The 25,328-nt window shown below is 38.2% G+C and overlaps 1 pseudogene; it reads left to right on the top strand.

Moving 5' to 3' along the window:
• The first annotated feature begins 2,134 nt into the window (after positions 1 to 2,134).
• LOC122798382 lies at positions 2,135 to 3,057 on the top strand (annotated as a pseudogene).
• The last annotated feature ends 22,271 nt before the right edge of the window (positions 3,058 to 25,328 follow it).

Below are 25,328 nucleotides of genomic sequence, written 5' to 3' on the forward strand. Positions count from 1 at the left end.
GATACATCTGAATGGTGGATTCTGGATTTGTTTGTGGACTTTTGGTGCACCAGATATCATTGGTATCTTAGGTTGCGACACATTCATAAATTTGTAATCAGTGGGATTGATCTGTTCCTGCATAAGCATGTCATATAGATGAACATCAATTTTTCTATATGATATATTAATCTCATTTAAGGAAGCTTCACTGTACGTATCATCATATAATATACTGAACACTGATTATACGTAGTTATGTGGGTCAATATGAAAATCATGAAGACGCATTTCAGCGAACGCCTCTTCATCGACACATACTGAATGAATGCACTAAACCACGATCATTCACAACAGCGATTTCTTTCCCTGGAAAAGAAATTGCTCAGCCTTCTGTTTTAGTTTGCCATTTTCTCCACTGTAGTATGATCTTGGAGTTGGTATGTTTAGTTAGGAGGGGTGTGGGGGTTGTGGGGGGTGAAGCCCCCCACTTTGTTTTGTTTGAAGTGGTGTGTTCATGGTTTGAGGGCAAGCACTTTCTTTCCCAGGGAAAGAAGTTGCTGTTCTGAATTATCGCAGTTTAGTACATTGGTTCAGTATGTGTCAATGAAGAGGCATTCGCTGAAATGCCTCTTGGAGATTTTAATATAGACCCAGTCATGTTGATTCGATAAGAAGACTCCACCTTTATCTGGGTGCATACAACATAAATCATTGCTGATACATAAATCTTTAATCATATCCCAATAACTTTTTTTCCATATTGTGCCACTGTGTTAGTGAACATTTTTGTAGTTGGTGCCTAATATCCATTTCACATATTTGTTCATACATACTTAAGGAAGGATGTATTTCTGGGATGTATGTACCGGGCATCCATAGTTCATTGGCACTTATGTCATCATTACTAATACCCAATAGCATGCTGAGGTTTAATTTCCTAGTGTACGATTTTAATTCAGTTGTTATACTGGTGATATCAGCATGTCTTGAAGGCACAAAATGTAAAGCCTTTACTAAATAATTCAGCATGTGACTCTGTGATATTGTAACTACTATAATTATAGACTTTAAAATCATATGTTGCATTAGATATAATAGTACAGCAGTCTAAGACAGTCCCCTATTCATTGCATTCCTGTTGTTCCTGTTTCCCATGCATCTGGTATGTCTCCTCCAGTTGATGACTGGATTTTGCAGAGTTGTTCAAACTTGAATGGCCATTCAAAGCTGAATTGTTATTATTCATGTTTTCCCTTGGGATGATGAGTAAGTGCCCAAGAATATTGCAGTCTTCCTTGCTGAGATTGTTTTTTTTTTCTTTTACATTACAGCATGCGATTTTCTTACACATAACCAGTGATGCCACCAAGATTCAGTCTGCAGTGGGTGCTTAATAAAGTTAAAGGCCTTTATTGTTTCTTCTCTTCCTTCCAATAAATATGAGTAGGCTCACCCTTCATTCTTTTCTGTGTCCTCTTGGTTATAGGCAGCGGGTCTCTTTATGTATGCCACAAAGTTGAAGGCTTACAACTTATTTTTATGTAATATTACAGCATAATCTGGTTATAAATATATGCAACATACATATATTAAAATTCTGTTCTAATTGCAAAGTTATGAATAGTTGTCCTATGTATAAATATGAAAAATTGATATTTTAACCGCAAATATAATTTCACAGCATAACTATGATTTAAGTACATAATTTTAAAGAAAAGTGATTAATACTTATATACCCCAGTATTAAACTAACTAATTAATGTTTTCTTTGGTTTATTTACAGGACTGTTTCATAATATTGCAGAAAAGATGAATGATAGAAAAGACTGATTTCAAACAACAATGATGTAAATGTGCAGAAAAAAGAAGTCAGTTAAAATCAAGAGTGAAGCCATAAAGACAAATGGGTGTTCATATCATACTGTTTTACTAAAGAAAATGAAATTCTTTGTACTATTTTTGGAGAAAATACATAAGTTATATAAGCAGAAACATGAATCATATTTTTCTGTTTATTACATTTGCATTTAAAAATTAAACATCATCAATGAATTTACCAGAATACAGGAGTCTAGATAGTACTAAATACTGTTTTCCTCTGGTAAATACATCTTGTCCTAAGAATAGTTATGCAGGAACAGTTTCTGCAGTGATGTATGTCTTTATGATTAGCTCTACATTTATTACGCTAAGTGGGAACCTGATAGTTATTATTTCAATTTTGCATTTCAAATGCCTCCACTCACCAACCAATTTTCTAGTTTGTTCACTTGCTGTTGCAGATTTTCTTTTAGGTTTTCTGGGCATGCCTTACAGCACAATAAGGTCTGTTACAAATTGTTGGCATTTTGGTAATCTGCTTTGCAAAATGCACTCTAGCATTGATGGATCTCTCTCTATTATATCTGCCTTTCATCTCTTCTTCATTTCAATTGATCGCTACTATGCTGTTTGTCACCCTCTGCATTACTCCATTAAAATAACATTTTCAGTTACAATGATGTTTATTGGGCTAAGCTGGGCTACTCCAATGATTTATGTATTTTACTTTATTTTTTCAGAAGTAAATTTAGATGGAATTGAAGAGTATGTTGCTTTAGTTTATTGTGAAGGTTTTTGTAGTGTTATGTTTAATAAAGTTTGGGGAGTTACAACCTTGCTGTAGCATATTTAATTCCTTGTACCATTATGATGGTTATGTATGCCAATATTTTTGTTGTAGCAAAACACCATGCTCAGTTTATGAATAATATGACAGACAAAAGTCATTCATTACAAACAGGACATAGAGTTTCTAGCATCAAAGAAAGAAAAGCAGCAAAGACATTATGTATTATAATGGTAACCTTTGTGCTCTGCTGGACTCCTTCTTATTGCACATTTGCCATTGATCCTTTCCTTAATTATACTATACCAGCATATGTATATGATGTCTTAGTATGGATAGCATATGTAAATTCTACTCTTGATCCCATCATTTATGGCTTCTACTATTTATGGTTTAGAAAATCTCTTGCCATTCTACTATCTGGAAAAATATTTCATACAGGCTCTTCTGAACTAAATATAATTTAATGAATGCATGATGACAGCCATCTGGCAATCTAGGCTAAGGCTACCCTAGCCATCATATCACAGTGGTACAAAAAATAATAAGGATACAGCTATCTCAATGGCAGTCATCAGGAGATTTCAGATTATAGCCTAAAATCTCTGCATACTGTATGTGTAATAGTTGTTTTGGGCATGAAATAGGTGGAGTATGCTGATGTCATTCACTTCCATGAGTCATATGATGCCTCAAGTAGCCTGTTTCCATGTCAGTACATGCCACCTCCTAGGTATCCAGTCTCCAATGAGGTACAGATATAGGAAAGATTCCTTTGAGACATTGTTCACCCTCTCTCACTCAGTGAGAAGTGGACATGAAATGATGTTTTCTTAACCGGCCTTTCCAGCCTACTCATGTGGCAGTCAGGCCACTTATCAACCTAGAAAGAAAACAAAGGCTGGAAAAGCGAAAAAGTGAAAACTGTCAACCTTAGAGAAAAGAAGAAGACAATACTGACATGGCCAGACTTCATTAAATAAAGAAGAAACAGTACATGGGAATAGTCTACATACAGCCACTTCAAATGTAGTCGTCAGGCATAAAAGAATGTCACCGAAATAAATTCAGCCGGTGGTTTTTACAATAATCGATCGCAACCAATGACTCCGCAAAATCAAAGAAACAGCTTCTTAATTTACATACAGTTTTGTTATACATGACATAACTTAAAATTCTGCATACATAACTATGACACATACAGAACTATGATATATATTAATTAAAATTATTTACAGAAATTACTTTCAATGAAACAGATCATTTCATTAAAACCAGTATGACAGAAAATGCAGCCTTTGAACATCTAACACATCCTACCTCTTGTTTTTTCCTTATTTCACCTTAAAAAGGTACCCCTTACTTTTTTATTTTTATCTTCTAATGACAAATAAAAAAATTTTATTATTTCTTCTTTCTTCTTTTGTTTTTGCTACCTTCTTCCTTGTATCTTTTCCCCTTATATCTTTTAGGTGTTCAAAGGCATGACAGATTTGATGCTGCCTGAAAAAAATTGTATAAAAGGCATGACAGTCAAAGTGAAAAAGTATATTTTAATTTCTATATCAATTATAAAAAAATAAATATATCTATATATAACAATATATAAATTATATAAATAGTGTTTATATGTTATAGTGCACTATTATATATATAGTCACATGCTGTTTCCATTTCAAGCAGTAATTCCCCTATTAATCAGATAGATCATTCTTCATTATTATTATAATAATTAATCTTAGGAGAATTAAAGAAATAACTTGAACACCTTAGAGATATGCAAAAAAAAAAAGACTGCCTTTTAGCAAAACACATGGAGAAGATAGGAAACATATTATAATTTTCATTTTTAAGAAATACAAATAAAAAGTAAGATAAGAGGTGAGATAAGGAATAAAGAAATAGAAACTTCAAAACAGGCAGATTATTCTACCCTTTCAGGCAAGGCAGTTTCTGGATTGAACAATGCTGTTAAGACCCTTTTTTAAAATCCAGACCACTAAAACAAACATTAATAGATATGGACAATTATGTAATGTGTCTGTCGCTATTATTATATTATTCAAAAAATTAATGTAATCATAATATTAAAATTAATAATATGAAAGCCTAGTAATGACTTATGATGTTTATTTGGTATGACATTTCATTGGGGCAACCTTTATTTTGTTTTAAAAATGTTTTGTCTTTTTGTTTGATGAAGAAGAAGAGACTTATCGTTTAGATCGCGAAAGCTTGTTACCTAACGTTTAATAGGTCTGTAGTAAGTGAAACCGCGGCTTCTACTGACTACTGCATCTCAGTCACAACTTTTTTTTTTTTTAAATAAAGGGCACTACTGTGAAGCTGCAAGTGATTTATTTCCCGACGTGGATTATTCCATTTTTATCTTCAGCTGTGGTCTAACCATTGGTCTTTTCATTTTTTTCACTTATCAACCTAGGTTGAATGTCATAGTCAGGCTCTATTCTTCACTCCATATATCCAGCCACTGAGGGCTCTAATGTCTGATCAGTATACGTGGAAAATAAAATAAAAAAATGTACAGTAGATCTGTTTTCATTGGTTGAAAGTAATCTTCATACAGGAAAAACTAATGCTTTTCAAAGGGAGCACAGCCAGGAATTGTTTCAAATCATTGTGCTCTTTTTTTCTGATACTTTTGCATGTTACAACTTGCGGATCTTATATATATATATATATATATATATATATATATATATATATATATATATATTTTTTTTTTTTAACCTGGATTTCTATGATTTTCAACCATCGCTATTTGCTAATATATCCACTAATTACTAAATGTGTACAACTATGGAATCATAGTATCATCCAACATCAGCTAACAAAAAAGTAAAAAATAAATAAGTACATGAAGAAGGAAACATATGGAGAAACTTTGTAACAAAGATTTTGATAAATGATGAACTATAGACATAGCTGTCCAGTCATGTATGTTCTGGATAAGCTGTATGTCCTACTCAAAGAGGAGCTTCTGTTTCTCTGCTCAATATAAATTCTTTATACCTGCCCTACGCATTCCTAAAGTATGACTATTATTATTTTGTTCACACCTTCAGTCTCCTGTTTTAGGTCCCGAGCCTATCAGCCTATCAACCCATTCATGCTCCTAAAGGACAAATGTTTGTTTATTTGTTCTCTACTCAGGGAAAGAGCTCTATAACCCTTTTCTCTCAGCCTGAGACAAAGGCCATACCAGCTCATTAATTCCCTTTCAAATGAAAGAGTTCAGTGCTTAGCAAGTTGTCTTTCATGTGGGAGTCCTCCATTTCCACCTAACACCTTCCTTGTGGTGGTTATTGGCTTTGCTTAAATGTCACTGGCTCTAGGGAGCTCCTAGATGATCCAGGACTACTTAAACAGGAATGAGAAAGGAGCCATCCAACCTGATAATTGCTACCTGCAACACCCCAACACATCTGCCTAGGGCAGTGCTGCAGCAAGCCACGCTACATCCCAACCTGAGAGTGGAGTATTTTACAAGGGCTGTTCACTTCCTTCTTCTCCTGCTTTGTGTTTTTTGGTGCCTTACTGACTAATTGTGCCTGGGTCATCTGAGTCATACTCAGTGTGTTATACCTGACCTGTATATCACACATAGCTCTCATCTGAATCAAGACAAGTCTGAACAGAATCAGGGACAAATCTGGAAATAGTGAGGGAAACATTTTAAAATATTAAAACTATTAACTTGAGCCACTGACAGAACAAGAGGATGTCAGTTAATAAACATTTTTTTAATTAAAAGATGTCTATATCTGCACTTGTTGTCATTCGGTTGGATTCATAAAGCTTACCACAAAGTGAGCACTTCATGTACACTTTCTGAATTTAAGAATAGCCTTACCACAATGCTTGTGCTGTCTATTCACTCAGAAAGGTTACACTAAGTGTGCACATAGTGTATACTTTTATTAAGTGCAATTCACCACCTTTTCTATAAACACCATCAGTTTTAGGAAGGATTAAGAGGGACAGAGCTATCATTTGAGTCAAAATTAAGGACTTCCTTGAAAATCAGGGACAGCTGAGAGGTATGAACCAAAGGGCAGAGTCTGAAGCATGCGAAGACTAAGACTTCTGAGATGTTCACCACGTCAACAGAGTTACACAGAGTTGCACCATATTTCAGTAACAAATGCTCCCTTTGTACCTTCATTAAGTCTTCAACTTTCTGTCTTTAAGTTCTGTCCTCCTGTTCTCTTGTATATCTTCTTTTTTTTGCACAGAATTCACTGATTAAAGGGCTACTGTAGTGACTGTGAATGAAAACTACACTCTTTGCAAAGATCACTACTGGGGAAGTTCCCCTTACATAAAGTGCATCAGCCTTAGGTTTGATCATATTTTGTAAGGGGTTCAGGACCGAAGCTCCCTGCATAGGTGGTTCTGGTGGCTTTGCTATCACATGAATACAGGATTTGAAATCCACTTCAGTCATAAGTTTCAGTTTGAGCATCTCTTGCTTTTCTTATGCTCATAGTCATGATATAATATAGCTGTTTTGTTGAGATATTCTACCTGAGAATGGTTCTGGAGTTCCTTGAGATGCATAAAATATTTTTTTTATATCCCATACCTCAGTTTTCAGGTTAGTTGTCCTACACTTAAAGGAATGAAAAAAAAAAATGAGACTAAACTCATTGATTTTTCATCCCTGATGTGCAGCTCCCTAACTGCTGTTCCCAAAAGAAGATCTCACTGCTGATGCAGTTTCTGCTTTTCTGCTGGAAGGGATTCGAAGTTTTGGAGCTTTTTCTCCATGTCTGTGCAATAGTAAAATTAGTATATAGAAGTAAGGGGGTGTAGGAGTGTGGAGAAGCTTGACACCCCATAAAAAACTCTTTTTTTATATGTTTTAGACAGTTAAACTACAACTGTTAGTTTCTTCTATTTGAAGATTTAGCTCTTTTTTCTTTGTGAAATAGGTTTGCTCATATCTCTGGACTTGTATCATATGACATCTCATAAGGGTTAATCATTCTTTTATTGCTCTTTCTATCTTTTCTTCATTACATGCATGTCTTAGCAGAAAAGCATTACTATGCAACGCCACACACAGGACTTGACAGGCTGTCTAAACAGATGGATAGTTTCTGTGTTTCTATGGGAGATGTCTCTAACAGTGATCACCTGCGTTCACCGTGCCTTCACTGAGCTTTGTTGTTCTGCTTGCTTATGATTTGAACACCTCATATGAGTCACCCAGAGTCCTTTTTTTCCTTTCATTGTTGTTACTATTTTCCTTCCAGATATGCAAACCCTTCAGTGCAGGTATTTTAATTTACATTTTGCACTATGTTTAACCTGCCATGCCTTGGCCCTTTCATCCAATCATATCCATCATTTCCTTTTCTTTATATTACACAGCCTTATGTCATCTGCTGAAAGCTTGTTATAACAGATCTTCAGTATTGTGTCTGTTATAAACACTGGTAATTACTAGTGCCAGTACTAATCATTACCAATAATTCCATTACCAAGTTATTCCATATATGACATTCCTTAATAGGTGGTTTAAGCTTGCATTTTATGTAACATATAATTATATATTTTTTTCATTTTATTTTGAGCTTTTCAGAAATTGCTGTTGCATATTTTAAAGAAATGTTGTTTGTGCATCACTCTTACAAAGCTACAAATGTTTACCTGTTCTCGTGGTAGTGCAGTCATGTGTTTATAAAATATATCATTCAAAGATAATAAATACATTTTTTTAAATATTTTGATGTGCCAAATCACTTGGCACATTTATCTATATATTGATTATTAACTACTGATGTCTTGTCACTGCTCTTCTGTTTGCACCTAGTAATGCATACATGGGCTTCCTCAGTCTGCTATTAAAATATTACTTGGAACCGATAACTTGCTTTTATTGTCTGGGATAACTTAAGTGATTGTTTGTTAGTCCACATGTGAGGCTGTCCTTATGTCACCTTACACCACTGTATTTTATTTAGAGGTTCTGTATTTTTGCTATAATACATAATCTACTGTCTTTTGCTGATCAGACATTAGATAAATAAATTATTGTAACAGTACTGCTACCTGTGTCATAAATAACAGTTCTGTAACTCTGTTGAGCTGTTTATGAGCTTGTCTACCAATGCGTTTTATTTTATCTGTGCTTTGATTTATTTAGAAAGGTTGTTTAGACAAATACAGACTGTAAGTATCCATAGTATGTGTAATAAATTGTACAGTAGCTGTATTTTCTTTTGATAATAGGCATTTTCAAATGATTGGTACTGATCAAAATACCATCCATCCACAGCATTCTGTCTTCTCAATTAAGGTTTGAAACAACAAATCACATGGCAAGTAACAAAACCTACATATAAACCATATAAACTACATATATATAAACCCAAAATGTCAAAAACACGGGTCAGCGATTTGTTTTCCCCAGGGAAAAAAATCCCTGATCCATAAAAAATAAATAAATAATAAAACACAAAATAAACCTCACACATCCCTACTTAAATATATCAAGTCTGAGATAGCACCACAATGGAGGAAATGGCAAAGTCCTGAAAATAGCACAGGTATTCCAAGCTTTAGGTATTCTGCCATTTTGCATAATGACGTTCAACTAAACAGTGTTCACAATTCATTGTGTTCACTAATTTGCTAAAATAATAGGGACCCTATATATATATATATATATATATATATATATATATATATATATATATATATATATATATATATATATACAGCTTATTTAGACCTCTCTACACCTGATTCCACTCCATATCATGGCATCTTAGAAAACAAAAATATGCAAATTATTAAACATGTATGCATCTGGCAATAGGTCTGGCAGAAAATAAGCCAAAATTGATACTTGTGAAATTAGTCAAAAATAAAAATGGCCAACTCGGACTTAATATATGTAAATCTGGGTTTTTTTTGGCTCTTCAGTTTCCATGTTTTGGGATTCACTCTAGCAGATTCTGACATTTCAAATGGTTATCAAGATTACTCTTATTACTACTCTAAGTTCAGTATTAGACCTTGCACTGTATCTTTTTGTCATATTTGAAGTTGCTTCTAGATAACTATTAAGCTGCTATTTAAATAGTTTACTACCATGGTCTTTTCATCTTCAATACAATGTCTAGCTGCCTAGATTGTCTCCCCTCTTTCTTTTTTCACCTGATCAACCCCTTTCTCCCCATTTTCCTCCTCTATGTAATTTTCACTCTCCATTATTTTTTTAATTTTTTTAGCCTATATACTCCCAGTATTGTCACAACATGGTCTAACATTATACCCTGCAACTTAGTTATCTCCAGTTCTACTTTGTTATCTCCAGTTCTACTCTAATTCCACTTTACTCAAAGCAAGTATCTCCCTTCCTCTCTGATTTTTTTCCACCGAGGTCAATAGACTCCTAACTTAATTTTCTCTAGAAGCGTACTCATAAACTCTACTGGTCTATACACTCCCATTCTTGCACACAAACATTTCTGAAATTACCTTACTTTACTGATTTTTTTTTACCTGCTGTTCATATTTTGATTCTACCCGCTCCATTTGCCTTCGCTACACTCAGGCTTACTCTGCTCCCCTACACTACCCCACAAACCCCACCTATCTCCACTACTTCATTTATAGACACTAATCCCACTCCTCCTAACATCATTTCCTCCTCTACCTAACCTATCACTCTAACCTTACCACACCGCCTCCTTATCATCCACTGCTTCTACTCCCCTTCACCTTCTCTCCTTAACTCCACCTTTTTCACCTCCGTAAAACACCTACATTCTTTTAATTTCAACTCCTATATTAAATTTCTCCCCCTTATAAACATTTACCAATTTACAATCCTCTCTTTCTAAGCATTCTATATTTCTTCCTTCCTTCCTACATTTTTCTATCTTCCACTCCAATCTCAACTCCACTATAAATCCTAGCACTCCACTCTCTCACTTTACTTAACTATCATGTTTTTCTCTTCTGCCTTCAGTTTCTGCATAAACATCTTACAGCCATCATTCAAAACTGTACTATGAACCCCACCAACTACCATACTATATTCTACTTGCCTCCTCTTAATATTCATTTTTACTCTTTCTTGTCTCTCATCCTACAGCATCCCCAAATACCCTCAGTTTATCTCTCCAACTTGCTCCTCGACTCCAATTCACCACCTTGCTCATTACTCCCCACATGTTTATTCCAACCTCTGTCAAATCTCTTCCCTATTCTGTTTCAAAATACAAATATTCAACCACCCCATCCATTCACTGCATACCAAATTCATCTCATATAACTCCACTTCAAAAAACAGCTTATTTCACCTGTTTATATCCCAACTCCTACAATGTGGAGACATTCACCCAAACTCTGGGCCAAATGACACAGTATTGTTAGGTAAAACTTGTTAAATAAACAGTCTTTTGGCAGTTCAAAGTACAAACTCCTTTATTAAATAGAAAAAACATGTGTGGGAGTCAGTACTCAGAAAGTCATGTCTCCCCGAACAAAAGAAACAAGCAGATTATATAGAAAATCTTATCAGGATAATAAATTTCATCTATGAAACCAATAGAAACATAACAGAAAGGTACATTTCATACATCAGACCACTACTCTATATCTAATAGAAAATCGCCAAGCTGGAAGAAATTGCACTTCATACTTGTTATCTATATTTTAACCTAACAAGGAATACATTTCCAGTCTACTGCATGCCTGCAATGAAAGCAGGGTCCCAGGCTAAGGTACTAGAAACTGAGAGAAAGCTTCTTTCCAGTGCTTTTCCATGACCTCAAGATATTTTTGCAATCACGTGCACTGACCTGCTAACATACACATGCATTTCATTTCATTATTTTCAGTCTCTACAATCCTCCCTTTGATGCTTATAAAGCATCAACTCAAAGTCTGCTTTTTATAGACCAAAAAGTTTTTAATACATCTTACCAAAGCTCTCAAAGACTTTTGTTTAATTTTCATTTTCCATAACACCTTCATCATTGCATTTTGAATAAGGCACATTTATAAAACTGTTAATACATACATTTTACAACATTATCGGAGATCGAGATGCAGTCAATTTAGATATTAAAGTCTTACATAAAAATAAAAGTAAAAATAAAGCCATGATGACTATTGCAATCAGCATTATGAAATTTAAAATACTACCACCCCATCCAGAGAACAAATTAGTGAGCCTGTGGGCTATCAGCTTCCTTGGTATCTGACAGCTCAGCCACTTTTTGCATAATTTCCAAATGACTACATATGACATGCTCATTATCAGGAATAAATGTGCAGCATTCTTCATACTTGAGTGTATACATAACCCCTTTCAATGCAAGCATGAAGTCAAGGACCATTCTGTTCTTCAGCACCACAGCACACATAGCATTTAACTCTGTGGTGATAAGATTCACTGCCTCAAATGTAGCATTGCTGAGTAGTTCTAGCAATTTAGACAACTTTCATAGCTCCCCTATTGCGTTTGGTGCTCCAACTGCTTTGCTATATCCAGGACTGTTTATACACTTCTGAGCCCTCCAAGCCTGTCTGTGTTGGAGGGAAGACTTCTAGCTTATCAGTGGGAGTGGTAAACACCAGGTAGCCTATCTACCACAGGAGGAGTATTTTTTGGCCCAGAAATCATAGTTTATTGGCTGTTTGGGTAGTTTTTCTATCCATTTCAACTTTCTGGTTTAAAAGCCTGTGTTTGCATGGGTCTATGCTTGTTTATGCTCTGCCTAGCGGTGCCGAGCTGAGATAAACTATTACTGGTGCCAGAAAGTCTGCTGTTCAGTATTTCCCTTGAATCTTGCTAGTTCTGTCTCTCTTGCACATCAAATAGCTTAATTGCTTTGCACTTCAACAGGTTTTTGTAGCAATTATTGTAGCACACCTAAGTGCCATCAGCACTAGTTGTTCTTCACAGAAATAGCTCCAGTACTTAGTAGTTATGACCATGCCTGCTAGCAAGATTAAAAGGCAGTTCCCTGTGCTTTCTCCTATTAGGCTGGTGCACTTGGGCATTCTGAGGCAGTGTAGCAACTACCTCATGTACACAGACAACCCTCTTCTCTTACCTCCCAACACTCAAACTTGTGAGACATGCACTTATATCACCAAACTGGAAGCTAATCACTCTCCAGCCAAGACTGGACTAGCTGGTCAAGAGGAAAAGGTCAACACCTGCACCACACCACATGGAACACATAGCCCTCCAGAACACCCATCATCACATCTCTCACATAAAAACACACACCACACATGCACCTCCACAGAGGCTCTCAATAGAAATTTATCCAAACAGCAGAGACCTCCAAGACAGAAATGCACTTGACCACCACAACACAGCACAGACCACAGAACACATAGCTCACCTCAACAGTGTGCCTCTCAACCTAATCCCCTAAGGCTAAACACATTGCCCAATACACTAATCATAGGGGACTCAATAGCGAGGCACACAGATGTCCCACTCAGGAAGGTGAATAAGGAGAAGGTAACAGTCAGCAGTCTATCAGGTGCCAGAATCTGACACATAGCACATGCACTCAGGTCACTCCACAACAAGTACAAGTATGATTCTGTCATTGTCCATGTTGGTGTGAATGACCTGAGATGCCCATCCCTGGATCCCTAAAGAGACATGGTGGAGCTCTCAGATTATGTGGCCCAAGCAGGTATGACCCTAGCCCTGAGCAGTATACTACCATCACCCAGAATGATACTGCAGTACAAACAAATGATTGACTTTGACAACTGGCTAAGTTTCTGGTGTCATTCTAAGGGGATCCAGTATCTGTCTGCTTGGGATGACATGATTGACAGATCATGATGCTTTGCCAGAGATGGCCTGCATCTCTCACTCCTGTACTTCTGGCTACTGGCTAAGGCTCTTGCCACCCCTAAAGTGCCTTTTTTGGCGGTGTTCCAAAGACCAAATTAATACCATAACAGCTATAAATAAATGCAATCTGAGGGTCATGCTGCTTAATGCTAGAAGTCTAAATCTCATGATGCACTTGCTCAAGCACTCCTCAAAATGGAGAACATCAACATTTGTGCTGTAATGGAGTCTTGGCTTAAAGTGGCAGAAAACACCCCTGAGCTACCAGGCTATAACTCATTCCACACCTTTCTACCACAAAACATGGACCGTAGCTCCAAAGGTGGTGGTGTCTCCATATTCATAAATGATATGCACAACTCCAGACTAGTAGCCCAGCATAATGCATCTGAAATACTTCAGTTACAACTAACAGTGGGTAAGATGACAATCCAGATCATAGCCTGCTATAGGTTCCCAACCATGTCCCTAGACTCTCACTCCATGTTTCTAAGTACCCTGGAATCTATCAATGTCTAACCCAACACTCTCATACTAGGAGACTTCAACTACCCCTCCATCAACTGTGAAAACTACTCAAGCACCAATACACTGGCCCAACACTTCCTGGAATTCATCAAGTCCAATGCCATGGACCAGCTCGTTCAGACCCCCACTAGAGGAAGCAACATGCTTGACCTGGTTATTACTAACATGGGCAACCGTTGCTCTACAGCAGTAGTCAATCACTCCCTGTTCAGATCCGACCATAAACTAATCACCACGGAAATCCACATCTCACCTACACCCCCACAGAAAGGTAACCACCTTGAAAAACTTCTCCAAAGCTGAGTTAGGGCTCTTAAAAACAGAGGTGGCAAACTTCATGGCACCCATGCCAATGGAAAATAGCTGCATGGCTGCCAAATCATACACCAATGCACTGTTCAAACATGTACATAAATGCATGGAACTAGCCATACCCAGCAATACCAAGATGCTCGCCTCCAAAAAAAGGAAGCCAATCTGATGGTCTCCTTCCATTAATAATCTCTAAAACAAAAGGAAGAAACTGTTGCAGAAAAAGGTGAAGTCCCAAGACTGGAAAAACTCCCTTATAAGCCTCAACAAAAAGTTGAGATCCCTCCTCAAATCCTCTAAAGCTAGCTATGAAGGCAGAACTGCAGCAGACACTAAATACAATCATAAAGCCTTCTATAGTTATACCAAGAACCTCCGTGGCAATACCCAGACTTGCTCTGAGTTACTGCACAATGATACCTCCTATACTGAGCCAACAGATATTGCCAACATACTGGCCGACAGATTTAGTGCCAACTTTTCCCCTCTCTACTCCCCAAAGGACCAATCACAATACCATAAAAATGCCAGGTACCCAGCATTCTTGCATAACATAAGCTGCATTGTCCAAGGACAAGAATACAACTTTCATGGGATCTGATAATATCCCAGGCTATGTTCTACATGAACTACAAAGTGAACTGGCACCACATCTGTGTGCCCTGTTCAGTCACAGCCTCACCTCAGGCTTTATCCCTAATGAATGGCGCACTGCTACAGTCATCCCTCTCTATAAAGGGGGAGCAACTACAAACCCTGGGAATTATTGCCCCATTGCCTAACATGTCTGATATGTAAAGCTACGGAGTGCATCATAATGGACCTGATTAACAAAGCTATAGGAAATCTCCAAACCCTAGACCCCAGGCAATTTGGCTTTGTGAAAGGAAGATCATGCCTGTTCAACCTGGTTGAGTTCTTTGAGTTAGTCACCAGAGCTGTGGATGAAGGTAAGACAGTGCATACAGCCTACCTCGATCTGGCCAAGGCCTTTGACACCATTCCTCACTTGGGAATTATTGATAAACTTGTCGAACTAGGCATCAACCCCTATATCACAAGGTGGGTTGCAAATTGGCTCACAGACAGAACACATAGTGTGAAAGTAGTAGACTCCAAGTCAGACTGCTGACCAGTCATGAGTGGAGTCCCACAGAGATCTGTCCAGGTCCTCGCCTGTTCAGTATTTACTTCTCAGATGTCCAGGCCAACACAAAGGGACTCTGGCTGAATAAGTTCAAAGATGACTGCAAGCTGGGAGCCCTTATTAACTCCCCAAGTGATGCAGACATCCTACAGAAAGGCCTCACTGAGATCAATATCTAGTATCAAAACTATGGCCTTAAGCTTAATGCCAAAAAATGTGTCGTCATCCCCTTTGGTAAAAACTCAGTTCCAACTAATTACCACATCGATGGGAGCCCACTGAACAGTGAAGGTGTTATAAGAGATCTGGGGATGCAGATTGAGAGCAACCTCTCCTTCGACCACCACATTGCCACTGTGGTCAGAAAATCCTTCTATGTGGCATATCTCATTACCAAGGTTTTTGCATCCAGGAAGAAAGAGACCAATCATTGAGTATAATGACGCATTTGGCATGTACATCACTAGACACCTGCAACAGTTGGAGAGGCCACAGAAGTACCTCATGAAGAGGATCCTCGGCAATAAACACATGTCCTACACAGACAGTCTCAAAAGGGTCCAGCTATTCTCTGCCTCATATTGCCTACTTAGAGGTGATCTTTGCCTGACTTACAAAACCATGTCTGACCCAATTCTGTTAGAAATGCTGCATCTAAAGAAATCCCAGTCCCTCCGCACCACACATTCCAGAGACCTCAACCTCATTACCAGAATCAACAGAACATGCTGGAGGAATAGGTTCTTCACCCAGGGACTGCCCATGCTCTGGAATAGACTTCCCATACATGTCAAGCAGAGCACCTTGCTGTCCCTTTTCAAGAGAAATTTTGATGAGTGGATGGGTAATACAAAATTCACCACTGGGGATCACTCCAGTGGCTCTACTTGATAGAGGTACTGGGAAATAATGTCAGGCAGCACAAGGCCAGGGCACTTCAGTGAGCTAAGCTTGTAAAGGCTCCAAGACCATTAGCCTAGGACACACCTATTAACCTATGAACATATAAGCAGGAAGTATACCAGCCCCAGAAATAACATTGTCACCAAGGTCCATATAAGAAAGTCCTTTAAAAGCTGCTTTTTCTAAATCATGATGATAAATCCAAGATGCATCAATTTTACCAATTGGACTTTTTACAGTTAGTCTCTCTGACATTTTGTTTTTTTCTGTTGGGCAAATACGTTGTATGTTGGATAGCTGGGACAACAATTGCAACAAAACAACTACCTTCCCAATCAATTGTTAACCACCTGTAAGCCTTTTTACCACAAACAAAATAAGAACCTTGTTCTAATGCATATACATACGGATTTGAGTCTTCATTTATTACTGTTGGGTGCCTAAATGGGCTAAGCCTGTTTGCAGGTTCATAAACAGGATCATCATCAGTCACATTTTCTGATGGCCCCACAACATATTATTCCTTTACCTTTATATTTGCATAGTTTACTAATTAGTGTAATATCACATTTACTATACCCTACAGCTTGGGTACCATTAAGCGGAAAAGAAAAAAGTCCTCTAAATGTTTTCTGTAATGGGAGGACTACAGGTTTATTTGTCAGTCTTACTACTTCTCCCCTTTTTCACAATGTCAGCCGAGTCTCTGAAACATTGAGAGGAAACACATTAGATGGAATACCAATATGTGCAGTTCGTATGGCGGCCCATACCCAACAATTCTCACATTAGATGTCACTGCATAAGACTGTAAAATAGCACTAAATGTATTAAATGAAGGATGCCAACTTGTTGCTGTTTGTTTAGGTCTAGGTGCCATAGATCTGTGCACTCTTTTATTAAAAGGTTGAGCAGTGCTTACAGTTTCTGCAGGAATCGGGAAGTGAAGCAATAAGACAAAAATAATGATGGCAGTCATTAAGGCAACAAGTACTCAAGAAAACAAGTTGGGTGTGCTCAAAAGGGATTTTTACAGATATCCAGACAAGGATGAGATGTAGCTTGTTGTTGTTACTGCTGCTGAATGCCAAATAAATGCACTAGTGATTGAAAATGATGCTTGTGTCCTGTGACCGGTGCTTGGTCATCTGACTCAAAAGAAATGTCCTTCATCATCATCTTTGTTTCCCAATTCTTTGCTTTTTTCTCTGGTAAGGGAAGAGACTGGTTCATCATCAGCAGCAGGAGGGGTGAAAGGGACAGGTTGTTGGCCTTCAGTTGGAACTGCTTTGCAGATGTGAGAAATATGGACCCAGGTAGCAGACCCTTCTAGTCGAACGGCTGTGGTGAGGAGGACAAGAAAAGTACCCTTCCAGCAGGGCTGAAGTGACGTCTTTCTGGAAAAGGATCGAACATAGACCCAGTCACTAGGTCTCACATCATGAAAAGCATCTGGATCTGGCAAAGTTGAGCTGCTACGACCTGTGAATGATAGCACTGCAGAAGAGAAACAAAATGTTTGTAATAGGAGAGTGATACATCATCAGTCAATTGCAAATCTATATTCACTGGAAGGGGTGTGGCTGGAATTCTCATGGGCCTACTCATCAAGATCTCACAGGGGGAGAACTTTTTAGGAGCACTAACTGCACTTTGTAGAATGAACAATACCAAAGGCAGAGCTTCTGGCCATTTTAAATCTGTTTCAGCAGTAAGCTTAGCCAACTTAGTTTTAAATGTCTGATTAACCTGTTCAGTCATACCTGAAGCCTGAGGTCTGTGTGGACAATGAAAACTCAATTTGACATTTAACATTTTACAAAGATCCTGTATCACCTTTGCAGTGAGGTGAGTACCTCTGTCAGATTGTATATCACAAGGAATTCCAAACCTAGGGATTAAGTCATATACCAACTTTTTTACTACAGTAGTGGCATCATTTTTTACACAAGGGTATGCTTCTACAGTGCCAGAAAAGATATCTACAACCACTAACACATACTTAAACTTTAAACACTGTGGGAGTTCAATGAAATCCCACTGAATACTACAAAATAGTCCCCATGGTTTTTTAATATGCTGTGTAGCAACAGGTACAAATTTAGATACATTAAAAGAGACATATATTATAAGTATTTATATGATGCTGAATGACTTCTGAAGCATAAGGGGCATACCAGTCAGTCAAAAGTTGTTTTAATAATGCATTTTTCCCAAGGTGGGATGGCAAATAATAATCCCATATCAGTTGAGGTAAAAAGTGTCGTGGGGCTACTAACCTTCCATCTGGATGGCATCAGAGTGAGTCTGGGGAACAACAGCAGCCATCATGAATCCACCTTAGCTTCAGCACAGTTTTGAAAATGCAACACGTTATCTAATGATACAGATAAAGTTTCAGTTTGAAAAGGCTGCAAAAACAAAGCCTGAACAGGTGGTGACAAAGCAGCCTGTGTTGCTGCCCTATCTGCAAAATTGTTTTCTCTGGATTCAAAAGAGGAGTCAGATTTATGGGCAGTACATTTAACCACTGCCACTCTCTTCGATAACAGTAAAGCATCTAACAGTTCATATATAAAAACAGCATTTTTTATGAGTCCCAGCAGAAGTTAAATATCTGCGCTCTCTTCACAAAGTACCAAAGCCATGTGCAACACCATGACAGTAGCATGAGTTGGTATAAATAATAACACATTTGTTCTCAGCTAATTTACAAGCTTTTGTGAGCGCGGTTAATTCTGTCACTTAAGCTGAGACATTACCCTGCAATTGTTCAGTTATTAAAACAGTGTTCTTGGTGCATACAGAAAAGGCTGCTATGAGATGCCCATCTTCTTGCCGTATACAGGATCTATTAACGAAAAGAATAAGGTCAAGATTTTGAAGCGGTGTGTTTTGCAAGTCTGGTCTAGGAGGAAGCACACCGTTAACAACAGAAACACAGTCATGTGGTTCTCTCTCATTGATGGTTGGGATAAGACAGGCAGGATTTAATGGTGGGCATCTGATAATTTGTAAGGATGAGTTATTTAGCAGTGCTAATTCATATTTAGAAAGTCTAGTAGATGACAAATACTGGGTCTTAGTTTTTAGTAGTAAGGCTTCTACCAAATATGGAACTGCCACAAAGGAGTTATGACCTAAAGTAAGAGAGGTTGCCATGTCCACTAGGCGGGCCACTGCTGCTACCACTCTGATGCATGGAGGGATGGTGGCTACTACAGGATCGAGATTGTACTGTAATAGGCAATTGGCCTGTAACCATCATTTCTACATTGAGCCAATAATCCTAAAGCTACCTGATTTTGTTCACAGCAAAAAAGATAAAACTCTTTAGAATAATTTGGTAATCCTAAAGCAGGTAGATTTGAAAGAAGAGACTTTAACTGAGCAAAACCTTATTTGTGATTTGGTGGCTATGGAAGCGGTTCAGGAGCATCTTTTTTAACTATTTCTAACAATGGTTTTGTCACTTTAGCATAATTTGAAATTCATTGCTGACATTATCCTGCTAGTCCAAGAAATCCTCTGAGTTGCTTTAAAGTTGTTGGCCTCTGGGTAATTTGAATGGCCGTTATTCAAGAGGGAAAAATGTGCTGTGCATTTTTAGAAATTAAATGTCCTAGGTATTGAACCTGAGATTGCCATAACTGCAATTTAGATCTGTTAACTTTCAACCCTAACTCAGCTAGCTTAATAAGTAAGAAAACAGTGACAGTCTAACAGGTGGACAGCGAGTGTGAAGCTATAAGAAGGTCATCTACAAACTGCCCTAGGGTAGACTTAGAAGTTAACTGCAGTTTGTCTAATTGCCATTTCATTTCCCTAGAAAACAGAGTAGGTGATTCAACATAGCCCTGAGGCAAGCGTGTCCAAGTGTACTGCTTTACCCTGTAGGTGAATGCGAATAGGTACTGACTGTCTGAATGAATCAGAATAGAAAAGACGGCTGAGGAGATATCAATAACAGAGAAAGTGATAGCCACAGGAGGGATGGAACTGAGAATGGTTGCAGGATTTGGGACTACAGGGAAAGTTGGTATTACAACAGCATTTACGGCTCTCAGGTCTTGCATACATTTATAAGTATCTCTGCTTGGCTTCTTTACCATCAGGATGGGTGTTTTACATGGACTTGTGGTAGGTACAATGATACCTTGCTGTAGTAATGTGGAAATAATAGGCTCAAGTCCAGCTTCTGCCTCTGCAGAGAGTGGATATTGTGCCACCATGGGTAAAGCTTCATTAGTTTTAAAGTTATCTGAATGTGAACAGCATCTTTAATGAGGCCAACTTCATTTTTATGTATAGTCTATAACTGCTTAGGAACTGACTCTAATAATGCTACATCTAGTTTTTGTGCAGGTTCAGGCTTAGCAAGAAGAGAGAAAATAACATCTTCGTCCAGCTGCTGCAGGGCAAGACACATTTGCATAGCCAAGGAACTGTCTGGTACATTTAAATAAACTCCATCGGGTGTGCAAAATATTGCATACTGTAGGTTACAAAGGAGATCTCTGCCTAACAAGTTAAGGGGTGTGGATGTTCCCACAAGAAAGGCATGGTTAGCTGCCAATGACCCCAGCTGGACTGGGACCTGCGCTTCTTGGGATAGTCTAAAGGGACTCTTGATACTTCCACCCCATGTACAAGAGTAGTAGACAAAGGGAGGTTTCGGCAGCTGATGCATTAAACATAGATCTAGTAACTCTGGTATCTATTAAAAAAGGGACATCAGTATTTTGCACCTTAATATTAACAACATGACCTCTTTGCTTTACTGGTACCAATGGAAATAGCTGTGATTCCTGTTCAGGGTGGTTATAGGGAGCTTGTTGCCAGGCTGATGGCTGCCACGGGATAGTCCAAAAGGAGATTATTGCAGTTGGGTAGTATTCCGGGAGAAGGTACTTCGAAAGGATTAGTAGCCTGTGAGGATGGTGCTACCTGTTGTAGAAAAGGGCAATCATCTCTCCAGTGTCTGCGTTGTTCACAATTGAAACAAGATTGAGGTCTGGCCTCAATTATAATGAGGCTGCACTTGTGGAACAGGTTGTTGTGGTGAAAATGTGGCTTGTGTTTGTGGAAACCTATGTCTGCTATGTCCCCCCTTCCCTCCTCCATTTCTACCTCTTAGTTAGGGAAAGGCATTTAACATTTGTAGTTGAGTACTAACTAATTGCTCCTGTCATTCTTGTTTCTGTGAGTAAGAATATCTGTTAAGTAGTGGACTTGAGTCACAAGCTCATAGAGTTCCAGGCTTGGCCAATTTAAACAAACTTTTTTCAATTGATCACAAATGGGGGGAAGCAATCTGTCTACAAAGGCAGCTGAGAGACCACTTGCTGCTGGCCCTTCCATGGGCTCAGGGTAACCAGAATAAGCTTCAATTGCACTGTCATACTCTGCAGGTATGCATCTACTAGTTCAGCTTCCCACTGTACAACTGCCTTTATGTGGGACCAGTTATGGACTGGAGACATACAACTGTTATAGCTTGGATCAATTGCTCTCTAGCCTCCTTAAAAGTCTGCCCTTCAGTGTGCTGAGGAATAGGATTTAGTATATTTGCATGGTCCCAAATATGTTTAACTAGATCTGGTGGAAGGGCATATTGTAGTGCAGCTCTGATTTCCTCTAATACGGGATTTTAGAAACTAACATGTCCAGCAAGGACCTTTGTAATCTTAGCTGGGTTGGGACATATAGGTGGTAGGGATTTTACTGTAGTTTGAAAATCTACTGCAGACCAGGCACGTACAACATGTATAGTGCAGTGGCCACCTTGGTGTCTGCCATGTGCAGGATTGGGCACCTGGTGCAGGGGGGTGCATTTGAGCAGCTGGGGGCTTTATTTCTGTAATCCTCTTCTCCCTTGAAGAGGAATCGTCCCTGTCATTTGCATCTGGATTAAACTTATCAGGACCAAAATAACCATTCCCATCAATAATTATAGGAAATTGAGTGACATAATGATGTGAGCATAGCTTAGTATGTCTAGAAAAGAGAAATAAAACGTTTTGTTTATGCAGCTTAAGAAATCCTAAATACACTTGAGAGGAATCTGCATTTGCTACTTTTTGATTATTAGACTTGACTAAAGACTTTTTAAATTGTTGATGCCAAGTATATTTTGATACAGGAGAGTCACTGAGTGTGTCTGAACAGGGAAAATAATGAGATAACTGCTTGAAGACAGGAGGAAGAATAGGTGTCTGAGTAGAAGAATAGGCATCTGTAGAGGAACGTGCACTTTGAGAAGGTGGTGAGGATGGTGGGGAGTGTAAAGACTGTGACTGAGGTGAGCCAGTAGAATCTGGCTGCTGCTACAGTGGAGGAGGGGCAGTAGGGAGTACTAAACTAAATACATAGTCATCTACTGATGAGTCATCCTGAGTAAGTTGCATTTTTTGAAGCTCTCTAATAGGATAAAATCCAGAATCCTCTTGAGTTTTACTATCAACATGTTGAAGATGGCCAACCACCTTATTTGCAGCCTGCAGCTGAGATTTTTATCTGGCGATATTATATGTTAAGCTATGAACAATGGAATGTTTTTCTCAGTCTTTAGACTCCACCTGCCAGGAATTGAAGGCCGACCAGCAGCCAGCAGGGATTTTATTACCGTTCTCTTTTAGGCATTTTTGTAAATTTGACAAAATATCCCTGTCAAAAGTTCCTGCAAGAGGGAAGGCTAATTTTCCATCATTTTGTCCAAGTAATCCATAAATCTAAATACAAACACGTATCTCTGGAACATTTAGAATACATGTAACCTACGGGACATTGTAAAAGAAAAGTTTACAATCTTCTTCTTCTTCTTTCGGCTGCTCCCATTAGGGGTCGCCACAGCAGATCATCTGTTTCCATTTCTTCCTGTCCTTTGCATCTTGCTCTGTCACACCAACCACCTGCATGTCCTCTCTCACCACATCCATAAACCTTATCTTAGGCCTCCCTCTTTTCCTGTTACCTGGCAGCTTCATCCTTAGCATCTTTTTCCCAATATACTCTGCATCCCTCCTCAGCACATGTCCAAACCAACGTAATCTTGCCTCACAAATTCTAATAATATCTCACATTCATAAGTAACCCACACTCATACTGAACAGCAAACTTACTTTTGGCCATCTGCAAATCTGCCAGGAGAGAAAGCAAACAAAGAAAAGGGTGTGGTTGTGATCTGCTCTTCAGAAAAGTGCACTTGACAGAGTGCCTTTTCTGTAAAAACAGCTCTCAAAGTCTGGAAAAAATCTGAGCGAATGGCACCAGCTGTTATGGTAAAACTTGTTAAATAAACAGTCTCTTGGCAGTTCAAAGTACAATCTCCTTTATTAAAATATAAAATCATACGTGTGGGAAACAGTACTCAGAAAGTCATGCCTCCACAAACAAATGAAACAAGCAGATTATACAGAAAATCTTATCAGGATAATAAATTGTGTCTATGAAACCATTGCTAATTTCCAATAGAAACATAACAGAAAAGTACATTTCATACATAAGACCACTACTCTATATCCAATAGAAAATTGCCAAGATGGAAGAAATTACACTTCACACATCTATATTTTAACCTAATATGGAATATGTTTCTGTTATACTGCATGCCTGCAAGGAAAGCAGGGCCTCAGGCTAAGGTACTAGAAACTGTGAGAAGCTTCTTTCCAGTACTTTTCCATGACTTCAGAATATTCTTGCAATCACGTGCACTGACCTGCTAACATACACATGCATTTCATTTCATTATTTTTAATCTCTACAGTATCATCTTCCTCTACTTATAGTACTTCAAGTCATACTAAACTTAAATTTCTCTCTATGAATGTACACAGCATCTGTAACAAAGTCAGTGAATTCCATGCTTGGATTACCCAATACCCCCCCCCCCGACATACTAGTTCTCACAGAAAGATGGCTTAAATGTGACATCAAAGACTCTGAAATCCTTCACCATGGTTTTAATATGCAAAGGACAGACCACCTCAACAAAAAAGCTTGAGGTGTTGCTGTAGTGTATCCATTTCATATTTCCTCTGACTCCCCTTAGCCAGCCCATTCCCACATTTAACAATGCTGAACTAACAAATTCCAACATTAAGTTAAACAAACATAAAAACCTCTGTATTATTGCCCTCTACTCTGGAAAACATATTATCTTAGGTGCCAATCAATATATCCCATGAAACCATTATCCTAGCAGATATTAACATAGATTGGCTGAAACTATCCAAAAATTTCCCCACCAATAGTATAAATCTCTTTGGCTTTTCTCAATTAATCTAGCACCCCACTTTTATTAACAAATCCAACCAAAGCAGCTCAGCCATAGATTGGATATTAGTCTCCCACCCCAATAACCTCTGTGAAACTGCAACTCTTCTTAATGTCCTTAGTGATCATCATCCCACTTGTACCTCCAGACTCATCTCTCAACGTCATAAACAACATACATTTAAAACTAGCCACGACCTACCCATCTTCAACCCACTCACATTTACCAATATTCTCAGCTGTATAAATTGAACTTTCTTAAATACCTACCCCTAGATGAAACAGTTGACATATTTAACACCATATTCCTGGATATACTACATAGTCTAGCTCCCCCCCGAAGAAAAAAATTAAAAATACATTTTCTCCTTGGTTAACAACTCACACCAAATCAATCATGTGTGACAGGGACAAAGCCTGGAAAACATAACGGAAACACAAATCCCCTTTTAACCAGCCTCTCTAAAAATAAATGCATAATCTAGTCACAAAACTAACTCAATTCCCCAGCCTTCCACCAACTCTAATGCTGACACTGCCTTCATGTTCAATACCTGCTTTACTGAAAGCATTTCTACTATTACTAACAGCTTTACCTCTACCTATACCACCATCTCACCTCCTGAAACCTCCTCCCAATCTCTTTTCTCCCTTAAACCTGTTCCAACATCTCTTATTAAACAGGTGCTTAGCAAACTCAGACCTTG

This window comes from Protopterus annectens, chromosome 1.part0 (assembly GCF_019279795.1).
Source record: "Protopterus annectens isolate FY-2018-M chromosome 1.part0, PAN1.0, whole genome shotgun sequence".
NCBI classification, from domain to species: Eukaryota; Metazoa; Chordata; order Ceratodontiformes; family Protopteridae; genus Protopterus; species Protopterus annectens.